The following is a 13,111-nucleotide window of genomic DNA, read 5'->3' on the forward strand; positions in this document are numbered from 1 at the left end:
GTAGAATATGATGTGTAGGCCAAACCCACAATATCTAATTTAAAATGGTATTTTGACACACATTTCACCTTTAACAAATATTGTTTTATATTTTATATTCGATACAATTTAGATTAATTGTGCAGCTCTATAGTCAGGTGCTTGTACCTCTGATGATGGTGATGTATAAGGCTTGTATGATTAAACTGTGGTGCATTCAGGCAAGTATAGCTGTAATGGCATATTTTGGTAAACATATTCGTTTCAGAACCTATTATTAAGTATATGTTTTCGGCTTGGACGGGCTTGGACGGGCTAGGCCCACCTGATTTTCTCTGTGCCCACCCACACTGGGATTTATGCCTATACGCCACTACTGCACAGCACCCTAAACAATGTGAAGCTCTTTCTGTAAAGGAGACATTTTTGAAAGGCAGACCTGATTCAACCAGATTCCACACTTTCTTGTCCACTTTTGTTCTGATTTGGGTCCATGTTAAATTCGATTTTTTTTTTAGTCTTTTGAAAAATGTATATTAGTTTTAGTCAAATGTTAGTCTTTTGATTTTTGTTAGTTTTAGTCTAGTTCTGTATACAGACCAGGTGGCAACCTCTGGGTCTGAAAAAGTGAAGCCAATGCGGTATGTGTAAGAAGTCTATGAGAAAATGAGCTTCTACTTCTCACTTGATTTATGACCTCAGTAAACATTGTAAACATGAGTTTATGGTCTCAGTCGCTAGTTTCAAGTCTTCTTCAATACAGCATGATGTTCATTTAGTAAAGTATGGTCCCATTTAGAGTCAAATAGACCATAAAGCAGGGGATGCTTTAGGGCGTGGCTATCTTGTGATTGACAGGTTGCTACCACGCCGTTGACCGGTCTGGGAATTGTCCGCGTTTTCGTGTTACAACTTTAACCCTTTGACAGTGTGTTTTCAGTTCATGAAAGTTAATTGTAATATTTTGGTCGCCTAAATGTCTTATTAAGCGTTCGGTTGTATTTAGCTTCACCCTCTAGTGTCAGGTCTGGTTACAAATAATCAAGATGGTGACGGCCAAAATACTGAACTTAAGGCTTCAAAATGGCAGTCCACAAACCAAGGGGTGACGTCACGGTGACTACGTCCTCTTCTTATATACAGTCTATGTATACAGACCATCAATTCAGGGCCAGAGTGACCCATTTAAACAAACTAGGTTATGTTTAAACTAAACGGATAAATAAGAATACCAGGAAGTTTAAAGCTCTTTTGTTAGGGTCACCAGTGTGTCTTTCTCACACACACACACACACACACACACACACTTTATTCATACAGCCGTGGGGAGCTTTCAGCCTATACACACACACACACACACACAATCCCACAGTCAGTTACAGTCAGTCACAGGAATGGGACCAGCATGACATGAGCAATTATAATCTTCCCAAAATACATCTCCCTCTTTACACAATCCCTGTCCGAGCTAATAGACTCCGCAGTCGAGGATTTGTGTTCAAACCGCTGGAGGGAAAGAAGCAAGAGAGGCGACAGTGAAAGAGAGACGGGGTATAAACTTACATGCACAAATATATTCCTGTGTAGTTTCTAATCCTGAGCCACAATATCCCTCTATCTCTGTTCTACTCTGTCATGCTCTTCAAATACAGATTGTCGAGCCGCTGAGTTAATTTCTGTGCAGGGGAATAAGTTAGAGAGGGAATGACAGACTAACAGCCTTGTTATGTTGAGAGACAAGATACTGAAAAAAACAAACAAACAGATAAATATGTGTGAAATAGGAGGAATGATTGTGCCCAAACATTTCACAACAAAGCACTCAAGAGACACAAAAGGAGACTTTAGGAAAGGAAGAGAGGAGAGAGGAACGAGGGCTGAAGGAGAGAGAGAGAGACGGGCACACAAGGACAGAGAAGAAAAGGATGACAGGAGAATGGAAGATGGAGATAAGTGGCGAGAAAAGGATATTGCACACTTGTTTACGTTTCTTTGTGTTATCCGGTTATACCTCCGATCTGTCATCTCTCCTGCTTTTATTAGTTTTATGAAGACATTCATGTTAGGAGCAATAATGAATCACAGTGAGGATTTAATTTGATGGCAATTCTGAAATTATGAGGCATCTCTGCTTCTTTAAGTGGCACTTAATTTCAGTTTTCCTTTTTTTTTGTTTCACAAGTTTACCTTTAATAACACAGAGCATTGGCTGCACTGAGGATCTTCAGGTCTTTTCTTTCCAGTTTTACAAAGAAATCTTAATTAAATACAAATATATGCTCTTCCGGTAGAGGTTATCAATATGTTGGAGGTTTAATTTGTACTGTTTCACCTAACTTGTGCTTCTCAATCACCTTTTTGCGCAGGATGTTCTCATTCACAGTTTGTAGCTTTACCTACGAAAAGTAATGCACTGTAATTCGTATATATCCCACAAAAGAAATAATCAACGTTATTGTGAACCAGGAAGTATAACGAGTGACAAATGCATTGTAGGGACGAGGTTCGGGTGGATAGGTCGGTCAAAAAAATCACATCATATTGTTCTCCACCCATCCCAGCTTCATGCAGTCCTGAACACACGATGCAATGCCTGTATGATGTAGAATGAAATCAGAAACACTTGACATCATGTGTAGCAAATTATTTATTTTAGTTGTGAAAGTGCTGCAGAATAATAATTTGTAAATGTTGACAAAACTTTTCACGGTTTGAGTTGTTGTTCTTCCGACTGATGGGGCATCCGTGTGAGCTTTAGCAGTCGGGATCTCGTATTTCTGATTATTCCGACACCACATGAATGCAGCACAAATCTTGCAATGTTAATGAAAGTGAAACAGCATTGCCACGTGTCAACAAATCAAGCTGCAATTAAGGATATTTGATACACCACACAGTTGTACCGGCAGGGGAACAGTAGTGCACAGATGCCGTTTCCATGGTTGCCACGCATAGTGCCTAGCATTTACTCGCGGAGGGCTTGTCTGCATGAGGAGCGCAGTCGGACCCCGCAGATTCAAGCGATCACGCAGGTGGAGTGTCGCTCCCCGTCTGAAAAGACTTTCATGCGGGTAAACAGACAGACAAACATAACAAACAGACAGACAAACATAACCTCCTTGGTAGAGGTAACTAACTGTATGTTGACCTGACGTTAGCAGATGTTTTATTTAATTATATTTATTTTGAAAGTATGCATGCATGCATGTGACGAGCGGATATTTACGTGTATTGAGGGAAAAATGAGGAATAACTTTTTGTAAGATATCATATGAACTGTTGTATGAGGATACGTTGTTTTGTGGAGTTTTGAGGTTTCAATACTGACTCAATAAATGTTGGACACAGCCAGACTGAGTTGAACTTGCTTTGTGATGAAGCAGATTGGCTCTCCTGTCCCGTCAGGGTAGGGGGTCAAATGTTTTAGTTTATCAGGTTTAGAATTAGACTCTATAGTATATTTAATAAAACCTGGATTCTCGCGATGTCACAAGATCACGTGAGAGTCACGGGATCAGATGTCACATGAAAATCCATCTCGTCAGGCTCCTAGTAATGGTTTTGTGTCCGGCTAGCCAGACAATAGACCCGTCAGCGTCCTGTAAGGAGCTACTGCGGCTACGGCCGTGGCTTGGGTGTGTGGGTGGGATCTGGTGAGGTAGCGTGAGATGACATGGAGAATTGTTCTAACAAGAATGTCCACTCCTAAAGAGCTTAGCATAGATGTTGCAATAGCATCAATTATATCAGAGATGGAGAGTATTTCCTCATTGAAAGAAGAGCAAAGAACAGCACTGAAACTGTAAAGTACAGCGATGTTTTTGCCTTCAGTTAGTTTTGCTTTTGTTTGTTTGATTGACAGATGGTTCATCACATGCCAAGTATTTTTTGAAAGTGCCTGCCCTTTTCCAAACAGTTTCCAATGATGGTTTCTCAGATGGTTCTGCAAACCATCTGACAGGGTCAGGTTAGGTTTAACATGCCTTGCCAGAGGACATTCTATTCTCTGAGTTCACCATCTCAATGTCAGTCAACTCACAGTTCAGGTTTAAGTAGACAGAGTTTGTTAAACACGCTTTCTTCAACCAGCCCTCGTGCCATCAGTCCGATGCTCCCAATACTCCAGATGGCCGGCCGGCTCTGGTCTAACTCACTAGATACCAGTTTGTTGGTCGTGCCATAAGTTGATCTTCTCATGACAGCCTTGTGCCATGTGCTGGCTTGAAGAACTGGTGGACAGCTTCCCTCCTAAAGCCCAATTTATCCTCTGGAAGGCTGGAACAGAGCAGCAAGGGCAGAGAGGACAAGATGGCCAGGGTGGGAGAGGGGTTTATCAGGTCAGGACCCTCCAAATGTCACCAACTTCCTTCTCTCCATCTGTCTTGCTGGAGCTGTCTTCTCTCTGAAACAATGTAGAAAATCTCAAACAAACACAGTTTCAGCAGTTGAGACTGGATCCTGTGGTTGTGCAGATACTTGGATGATCTGTCTTCTATCCGGCATGTATTAGGGTCACATGACGAGTGGCGGTTTTGGAGAACGAGTGAGGGATGAAAGGAAGAGCTGAACATGGATAAATGAGTTAAAAAGGATGAAGAGTGTGACAGGATGAGGATTAGCTGTTGTTTTCTCCACGGACGATTTGGTTTGTTACCAGACTGTGTGTTTGTGTTTGAGAGGCTGTAGATGTTTGTTGTTTTCCTAAAAGCCGGAGTAACAGTAACAATATTTCATGATTTCATACAAAATGTACTCTGTATGATGATTTAAGTACAGAGTACATTTTGCTCCACGTCGGGCATTAACTTGTTGTTAACAGTGGTCACACTAATCAGACTGTTGGTTCAGATGCTCCTGCTGCCTTCACTGACTTCATTGACTTCACTGACTTCATTAGTTAGTCTGCTGACACACAACAACACTCTGCTGTCCTTTTGGCAGCGTCGATGTCCTCTGTGTTTGCAGTTTTTGCATCGTAGCGACTTCCCAGAAGCCTGTGCCTTCATGTTATGGGAAGCTTGTACAGTTAACTTGTATTCAAGGCTAATGGAACCAAAATGTATAAACAGCTGTCATTTGTTTCCCATAACATCTGTCATTTTCTAATTTTTGGATAAAAGGAACTGAAATCTAAAATATGGCCCTAACTTATATATGTTCTTTTATTTGATATTGTTAATTTAAAAAATAAAGTAGTGTTGCATGTCTGATTTCAGTTTATAATGACTATAGAGACATTTCAGAGATGGGGACTTGGTCTTGGACTCAGGTTGTACTTAAGTCGCACACACAGTGACTTGCAAAAAATGACTTGTGAGCATCTCTGACGTACAGTATCAGAGACTATAATGTAACATTTCCAAACCCTGTCACAGAAACATGGGTCTTTAGTTTAGCTGTTTGTCGGTCTTTGTTATTGTCATTTTGTCTGTTGCACTGATGCACAAAAATAGGACAAGGTGAAGCTCTTGTAATTTCAGCGTTTTCATGGCAGAATGTGAAGAGAGAGAAACAAGGAGAGCGCAATTAAGAAGGAAATTAGAGCTACAAGGTCCTCCTGTCCATTTGTGTGTTAATCATTGTGAAGAGCATGTTTTGTTGCTTTATGAATTATCATGACCTGGAAAATAAGGCTTTTATTTTTTGAACTGTTCTGCCAGGCGACACTTACCAAATGTTCATATATGTAGAAATCATCTAAACTCATCAGAGTTAATGTGCATGGTGTGAATCCCATTTTCTTCCATTGTAATCCAATAGACAGAGAGGATGGCGATGGTAAAACACTACTGGGAATAGAAGATAGTACCAAGCCTGATTAGTGGTTTTGGTGTTGTATGAAAGAGATTTTGGCGTATTTACTGTATTTCTGTATTTGTGTGAACAAGAGAGAGAGAGATCACTGGAAACTGTTGCTGTGTTGGGACATGTAAGTATGACAAACAACAATTAAGGGTGAAAAATAAGCCAATTGAAGAGGAAGAACAATGAAGTTGAGAGGAGCATGTTTGAGGTTAGGATCTCTTTTCTGTTGACAATCTTAATGTGGATCAACTGTAATCTCTGAGTGTGTGCTTTGGTTTGAATAGACGGTGTGACATGGGGGTTTTGGTGAATTTGGGTAAAACCGGCGACAAAGCCTCTTCACTTGTGCCAGACCACGTTTTGGTGTGTGCTATGATGAAAGGACGCTGGTGGCGGGCGCGACTCTTTCTCATGGAAACTGATATGGAACTAATCCAACGGAGCCCAAAAGCATTTGAGATGGAGTGAGCTCCAGAGAGCCGTTTAAATAATATTCATCAGCGCTCACACACACAGAACATTGTCCCCCATGGAGAGACGCTTTACACTCCTCGGTCATGAGAGAATTCAGAGCACTAGATTTGCAACAAGCGTTTAAGAGCACTGATGATACGGAGCAGCATTTTTTTTTATAGTCAACAGGGACTTAATTAATTTTCCAGAATGTGGCGTCCATAGCAGCTCTGCTTTGTGAGCCGATTCTGAAATGCAAATAAGCTAACAAGCAAAGTGTGACATTATTCGCTGTGTCGTTTCATTTTAAGCTCTGTAGAAATTGTCCATTATTCACTTGAATGGATGCTGCAATGTGATAAAGGTCTAACTGACCAAATTAAAGCGAGAGACACAGTGGAGGAGCCTTAAACTTCTATATTTATTGCACTTTTCTTTTCTTTTTTTCAAAATTTAACAGAAAGATAGTTTTTTAAATGTGCTTGTTTAGGGTCTATTTTAAAAATCCTGCATGTATAGTATGTGTGCAACGTATTCTCATACAATGGTTCATATGATATCTTATAAAAAAGGTTTTTTTTGTTCATTTTCCTACGAATGTCCAACAACATGTTTCAATATCTGCTGGTTTCATGCATACAGTCTTTTCAAAATGAACTTTCGTCTTCACAGGAAACTACTTAGTTAGATTTAGGCAAGGAAACTACTTAGTTAGGCTTAGGAAAAGACCACCTTGATTAGGTTTAGGCAAGAAAACTTCTTAGTTATGTTCAGGCAACAAAACTACTTTGGTTTAGAAAGAGATCGTGGTTTGGCTTTAAATTAAAATGTCATTCCAATCACTGTGCAATATCATATTTCCACCTGTGCAATTGTGTTAATCGTCTGTTTAGTGTCAATACTGTATTATGTTGTGAATATTTTTTTATATTTTCCCTTGTTTATATTGTTCCTATTTTTATATTTCCTTCTATTTAAATTGTTCATATTTTATGTCTGTCTACTTTTTTTTTTTTTTTTTTACTGTATTGTATCTTGCTTTTTGTTTTCACTGAGGTCACTTGTTTCTGTTCTATCCCCTTTGCTCCTTTACACTGCAAATTGTCCCACTGTGGGACTAATAAAGGAATATCTTATCTTATCTTATCTTATCTTATCTTAAATAACTCCCTAAGTGGCGTTACTTAAGTACGTAAATTACGTGACAAATAACTCAATGTTGTTCTTCACAAGAGACACGAACGCCGGTCTCCTGGGCTAAAGTCTAGTATTTTTTTCACCCACCCATCCACCTCGACCTCCTCCCTACGCAACGTTCGCCGTTCGCCGTTCTTTATATTTCCTTATTCACGATTGCGTGAATTACATATATAGTATATAGATATACTGTACACAAATTACAGTGCAATGCTTTTTGTAGGTATAGCTCTGAACGGTGTATGAGACCAGCCTGATGTGCGTTGGATGATGGACTAAAGTTGTCTTATTCATGCTGAGAATTTGTTCTAAATGTCTGTAAAAGCTGGAAGGAATGAATGTTTCCACTGCGGTCTGAATAGAGAGTCATCTGTCTTCACTGTGTGTGTGTGAGAGTTCGTGAGTGTGTGTGTGTGTTGTGGTTATGCATACACATTTGTAAGACTTCTCACACGCCTCTCATCACAAACACTTCAACATGCATTTACACACATGCGGAGCGAAGACAGAGTCCAGAGGTGAAGAGACAGGAGGACATAAACAGACCTGACAGGTACTTTAACAACAGGTTGTCCAGTTAACACTAAGTGTCTTTACACCTACATGTGTCGCTACGTAGTCACTCTGTGTACTCTTGTTGATACAGTTGATTTTTTTATCCATAGCTCCTGAATTTTTCTTTTTTGCTAACTGATGCAAACAGTCAGTTTGCGGCTTGTGGAAACGGAAACATTGACAATTGCTGGAATAAACACAGCAGCAGATTCTTTAAAAGTGATTGTTTATTGGAACAAGCAAATGTTTAAAAGGAAAAAAGGCCCTTTTATACAGACGCAGATGCCCCTTCGATCAAATAGTCATAATTACTGAATCCTGCTTGTGGATGATGATGGTGTTTTGTCTGTTACATATCAAAAATCATGGATTTTGGAGGAAGGAGTTGGAAAAAATAATCACATTTATGTTTTGTGGTCACAGTTGCAAGCAGAAAAGCTTGATTCTCTTTTAGATTTAATTTCAGACTAACTTCTAACTACAGTTATAGGTCTAGAACCTTTACCAGTGGAACCAGGCCGTTTTCATATAGGCATCAAATGTCGACGCTTTGTCATGGCCGTCGGAGTTCGGTACCGCTGCACAAGGCATCTTTTAGTGGCAGTATGTGACGCACCGGGCTTTCCATTAACTACAATGTAAACCCATCTGCAGCAACAGTAAACACACAAGGAAAGTGCTGTTTTATGGCAGTTTAAAGAGTGAAAGAGACACACTGGGCGGGAGGGAGGGGAGGTGGATGGGTCCAACAAACACAGGGCTTTCATCCAGGAGACCGCTGTTCATGTCCGATGCGTTACTTTACAATCATCTGTTTGTTCGTGTCCCGCGTTCACAACGTCAAGTGATATTTTCACTTTACAAACGTAGTAATTTTAAGCCCAACCATGTTTTTTCCTAAACCTAACGAAGTGTTTTTGTTGCCTAATCCTAAGAAAATGTTTTAATTAATATCATCAATCACAAAATTAAGCATTTGTTTACTTCAACCAAAAAGTGACGCCAAGGGTTCTGACAAAACGCTAGTATATGACGAGTCAACACCTACTCACTCCCAACTCATCAAATAACGTTGCTTGGACAGTGTCCCTCGGCATCAGAGACAGACGCACGGGGTACCCATCTTGCATTACTGTTGGACGGACCGGGGACGGCGTGTCAATATACGCTCGTTACATGCATAGTGTCCTTTCAAAATAAACTTCCGTTTTCACAGTTTTCACCTAGTTAGGGTAGGGAAACGGTCGTGGTTGACTAACGACTCACGAGACTGACTATACCGACGATACCGACGAGTCCCGTGACTAACGTCTTATGTGACAAAATAAGTCAACGTTACTTTTAGATTCACACGGGACACCAACAGCGGTCTCCTGGTTGAAAGTGTTGTGTTTGTTTGACCCATCCATCCTGTCCGCCCTTAGCGGACTCTCCCGCTATTAATGCTATGTCACTTGCTCCGACTGTCAAATAAAGCCGCAGGTGGGTTTACATTGGAGTTAGTTGAAAGCCTGGTTTGTCACATACTGTTGCAAAAGGGTGCCTCTGTACATCAGTTTCTGATGCCCAGGGGCGCTGACCAAGCGTTGGTATGTGACGAGTTGGGAGTGAGACTGTGTTGGTCGACCACAAAGCCAACTTATACACATAAAAACTCAGTTTTGATTTCCAACATTTTTCACTGCCTGCCTCTGCAAGCTGAGGAGAAACTACGCCATATGTCCAATTATGGTAGCTTATTTTTATATTTTAGTGAAGGTGTGGTGATGTACATTTAATGGATCATTTCAGCAGGAGTTCTGCTCTGTGTTAAACATCCAGCCTACATGCTCACATAAACCCCCCCGAGAATCTGACTTTTATCCTTCACACACGAAGACACATAAACCGAACATGTGTGCATATATATCTATACGCCGGCCCAAACACACGTGAACAGGAGGAATCTGTGCGCTCACTCACATCTAAACACCAAAGCGTGAGAAATGGTTTTCACCTGGTGTGGATTGAGTTTCATCCTTTCAGCCGCGAGAGTTTATTAGCTGCTTAAAACATTACCACAGAGGGAGTTTCCCTGCGCTCTAAAGTGCCGCATTCCTCGCGGACACACACACACTCAGGGGAACCCAAACCTTCACTTTCCATCCTTCTGTCTCCATCAAGCCAATCTCCCTCTTTCGCTCTATTACACCAGCATACACACTCCACCTTCCTCCTCCTCCTCCTCCTCGTCTCTTTGTGCCCCTCACTCACCCACACACTCCTGAAGGTGTAATGTTACGATGCAGCCTGTTAACATTCCCGGGCCGGCCGCTGAAGCTTTCCAGATTGTCCTGTTTATACAAACGCGGTGCAGACAGACGAGGTAAAGGGATGGAGGATTGAGATCGCACGCCAAAAATATGAATAAACACACGTGTGCAAGCGTGCACCGACTGACATGCGAAGAAACATCTTTATACACAAACTGCATGGTGTGTTTTCATGTGCGTACACACACACACCCAGCGTGCGTACATCCTGCAGAAGGACTCTCAGCTATCTCATTATACTGTTGAAATGTCAGCCTCGTTAAAGTGGCCTATTTGACTTAATTGAGAAGCAGAGTGTAAATAAATGCTTCAGTCCGGTTTGTTTTCACTGGTCTCTGCAGCACTCTGCTCTCATTCCAAACCAATTCATCAAAGAAGCCTTCACTCTCTCCGGCTTTCTTTAGTCCCCTCTTTCTCACTTTCTTTCCATCTTTCGCCTCCAGTCCTTTTTTTATCTTCACCTTTTCTTTGTCACTCTCAATTTGAGATGTCTTCTCTCTTCTTTGCACTCTCACTGAAGACACAAATCTGAATCTTACAGCACTAACTGGACTGATTCGTAGCTTTTTCTTCAGGCAAAATCAGCTCTAACTATTGCTACATAAGGAGGCAGAACATCAATCTTAATTCTAATAAGCAACTTCTCTAACTTTACATTTTGGCTGTGTGGTTGGATCCCGCCTACACAAATTATCTGTAAAATGTCAAAAGTGCAAAGTTACACAAGACTTGAAATAGCTGTAAAGCACCCACTCACAGCTCCATATAGCAGCTTTAAGATTCTTCTCTGGCTCCCGCACTTTCTGATCATTTCAACACTTTTATTTAGAGCTAGAAAATGTTTCTTTTCTATAATCCCCAGTTTGTGCCTGTCATAATCTGTTTTAAAGCATTTTGACGCTTCCTTTTGACGTATGCATTACAGATATAAGACACAAGACAAACCCTCTAAAAACCCTCTTGTGTCTTAACACTTGATGCTGTTTTGAGGACAGAAAACAAGAGATGAGCTTCTACCTGTAGCCATCTTTGTTTGGTTGAGGAAATAGAGTCAAATCTTGTGAAACACTTTAAAAAGATACAACACTTTACTGTCAAATGGGCAGGATAGCTTATTTTGTTTTCAAAAAAATTACCTGCTGTGTTGCGTGCTGTATTTACCTTTTAGTACTTACATCAGCATATCACACCTTACATCTGTAACTACCATCATAAAAGTCTTTTATAATTTTGCCATTAGTGCCACTTGTGAACTAATGAAATGTTTTTTTTTCTTTAAGAACAATGACTTTGTTTACATGCGCAAAATACTCAGTTTTTTGGCTTTATTCTAAAAAAGACAATATTCCTACTAAGCTGTTTACATGGCTAATGAAAAGTAATATTCCCGTTTACATGCAGCCGTGCTCTGATTAATGTAACCAGTGGCGGACTTGTTGGACCGTGCGAACACAGCCTCCTTCTTTCATTCCTTCAACCACCTTCTTGAAAAGGTCAGCGTTTTATTTTTTGAAAACCAGTTGATGTCCAAGTATTTCATAATGTTAAATAGTAGGTGTGTTGCTCCTTCCGACCAGAAATGTGGGCTTTTCTTTTGGGCATGCGTCTCTGCAAACTGTCGGCTAGTTGGCTTGCAGAGCTGAATGTAAACAGGCAAGAGGCCGTGTGTCGCAAACTACTGTAAAAACCCCAATTAAGACACATTCTGAATGTGCTGTATACATCGTCCAAAGAATGCTCCTAAAACCTGAATAATATCGGCATATCCCACGTCTTAATCGGAAAATGCTCAATTCAGAATAAGTCTTAATTTAGAATATCCAAACGGAATTAATAGTGTGCATGTAATAGTAGTCATGTTAACTCAATAACAAATATTTATATTAGGCCCCTGTTCTGTTGCAACTGGTGAAAGGTGATTGTTATCAGAAGAGGATGGAGGAGTGAGCTTTTTCTCTTGCTTTGTCCTATTTTATTTCCTCCCATATGAACTGATCACTTCTCATCCAAATCCCATTCCAATTACTTCCAATCCAATTATTTCTCATCTTGAAGGACACCCAGTGGCTCAGGAGTTAAGGTGGCGATCATGATCCACAACGTCCCTGGTTCCAGTCCAGCTGGGAACCTCTGTTGCATTTCATTCCCCATCACTCTTTCCCCTTTTTCCTCGTTCATCTCTCTAATGTCAGCTACCTGATTAAGGAATAAAATGCTCAAAATAAGGAGAATAAAAAGTCTCATGATGAGTATAAATGGTGCTTTTATCCACTCAGCTCAGTCGCCAGGAATTCTTTTTTGGCATTGTACGTTTCTGCAAAACACGGATATAATGAATGTGGATGTTTTTGCATTCGGGCAGTGCAAGTGACGAGTAGTGAGGCTGTAATTGAAAGATACGTGGTATAAAAACGATTATAAAGTGCGAGAAAGTCCAGAAAGGGTGGGTGGTTTCACCCAGGAGGCCGTTGAATTTACGCTTGTTACGTAACGTTACGTAAGAAAGTACACTAAGAGAGGTTGCTATTTATTTACGCTAGTTACGTTATTATTTTAACACAAACCATTATCTTTTTTCTAACCTTAACGAACCAGTTTTGTTGCCTAAACCTAACCAATCGTTTCATGACTTTAACCAAGTGGCATTGTGCATTTCTGCAAGTGTGATACGAAGCTTCCAATGTATGAATGCTTTTAAATCTCAATGATAAGGGATACGCTACACTAGACTCAGAGTCTCCACCCATCCAGATTTAGTTTAAAGCTCTCCATTAACGCTCAACTCTCCTCCTCCTCTATTTAACCCCGTC

The sequence above is a fragment of the Sebastes fasciatus genome, chromosome 14, assembly GCF_043250625.1.
Source record: "Sebastes fasciatus isolate fSebFas1 chromosome 14, fSebFas1.pri, whole genome shotgun sequence".
In the NCBI taxonomy this organism is placed as follows: Eukaryota; Metazoa; Chordata; class Actinopteri; order Perciformes; family Sebastidae; genus Sebastes; species Sebastes fasciatus.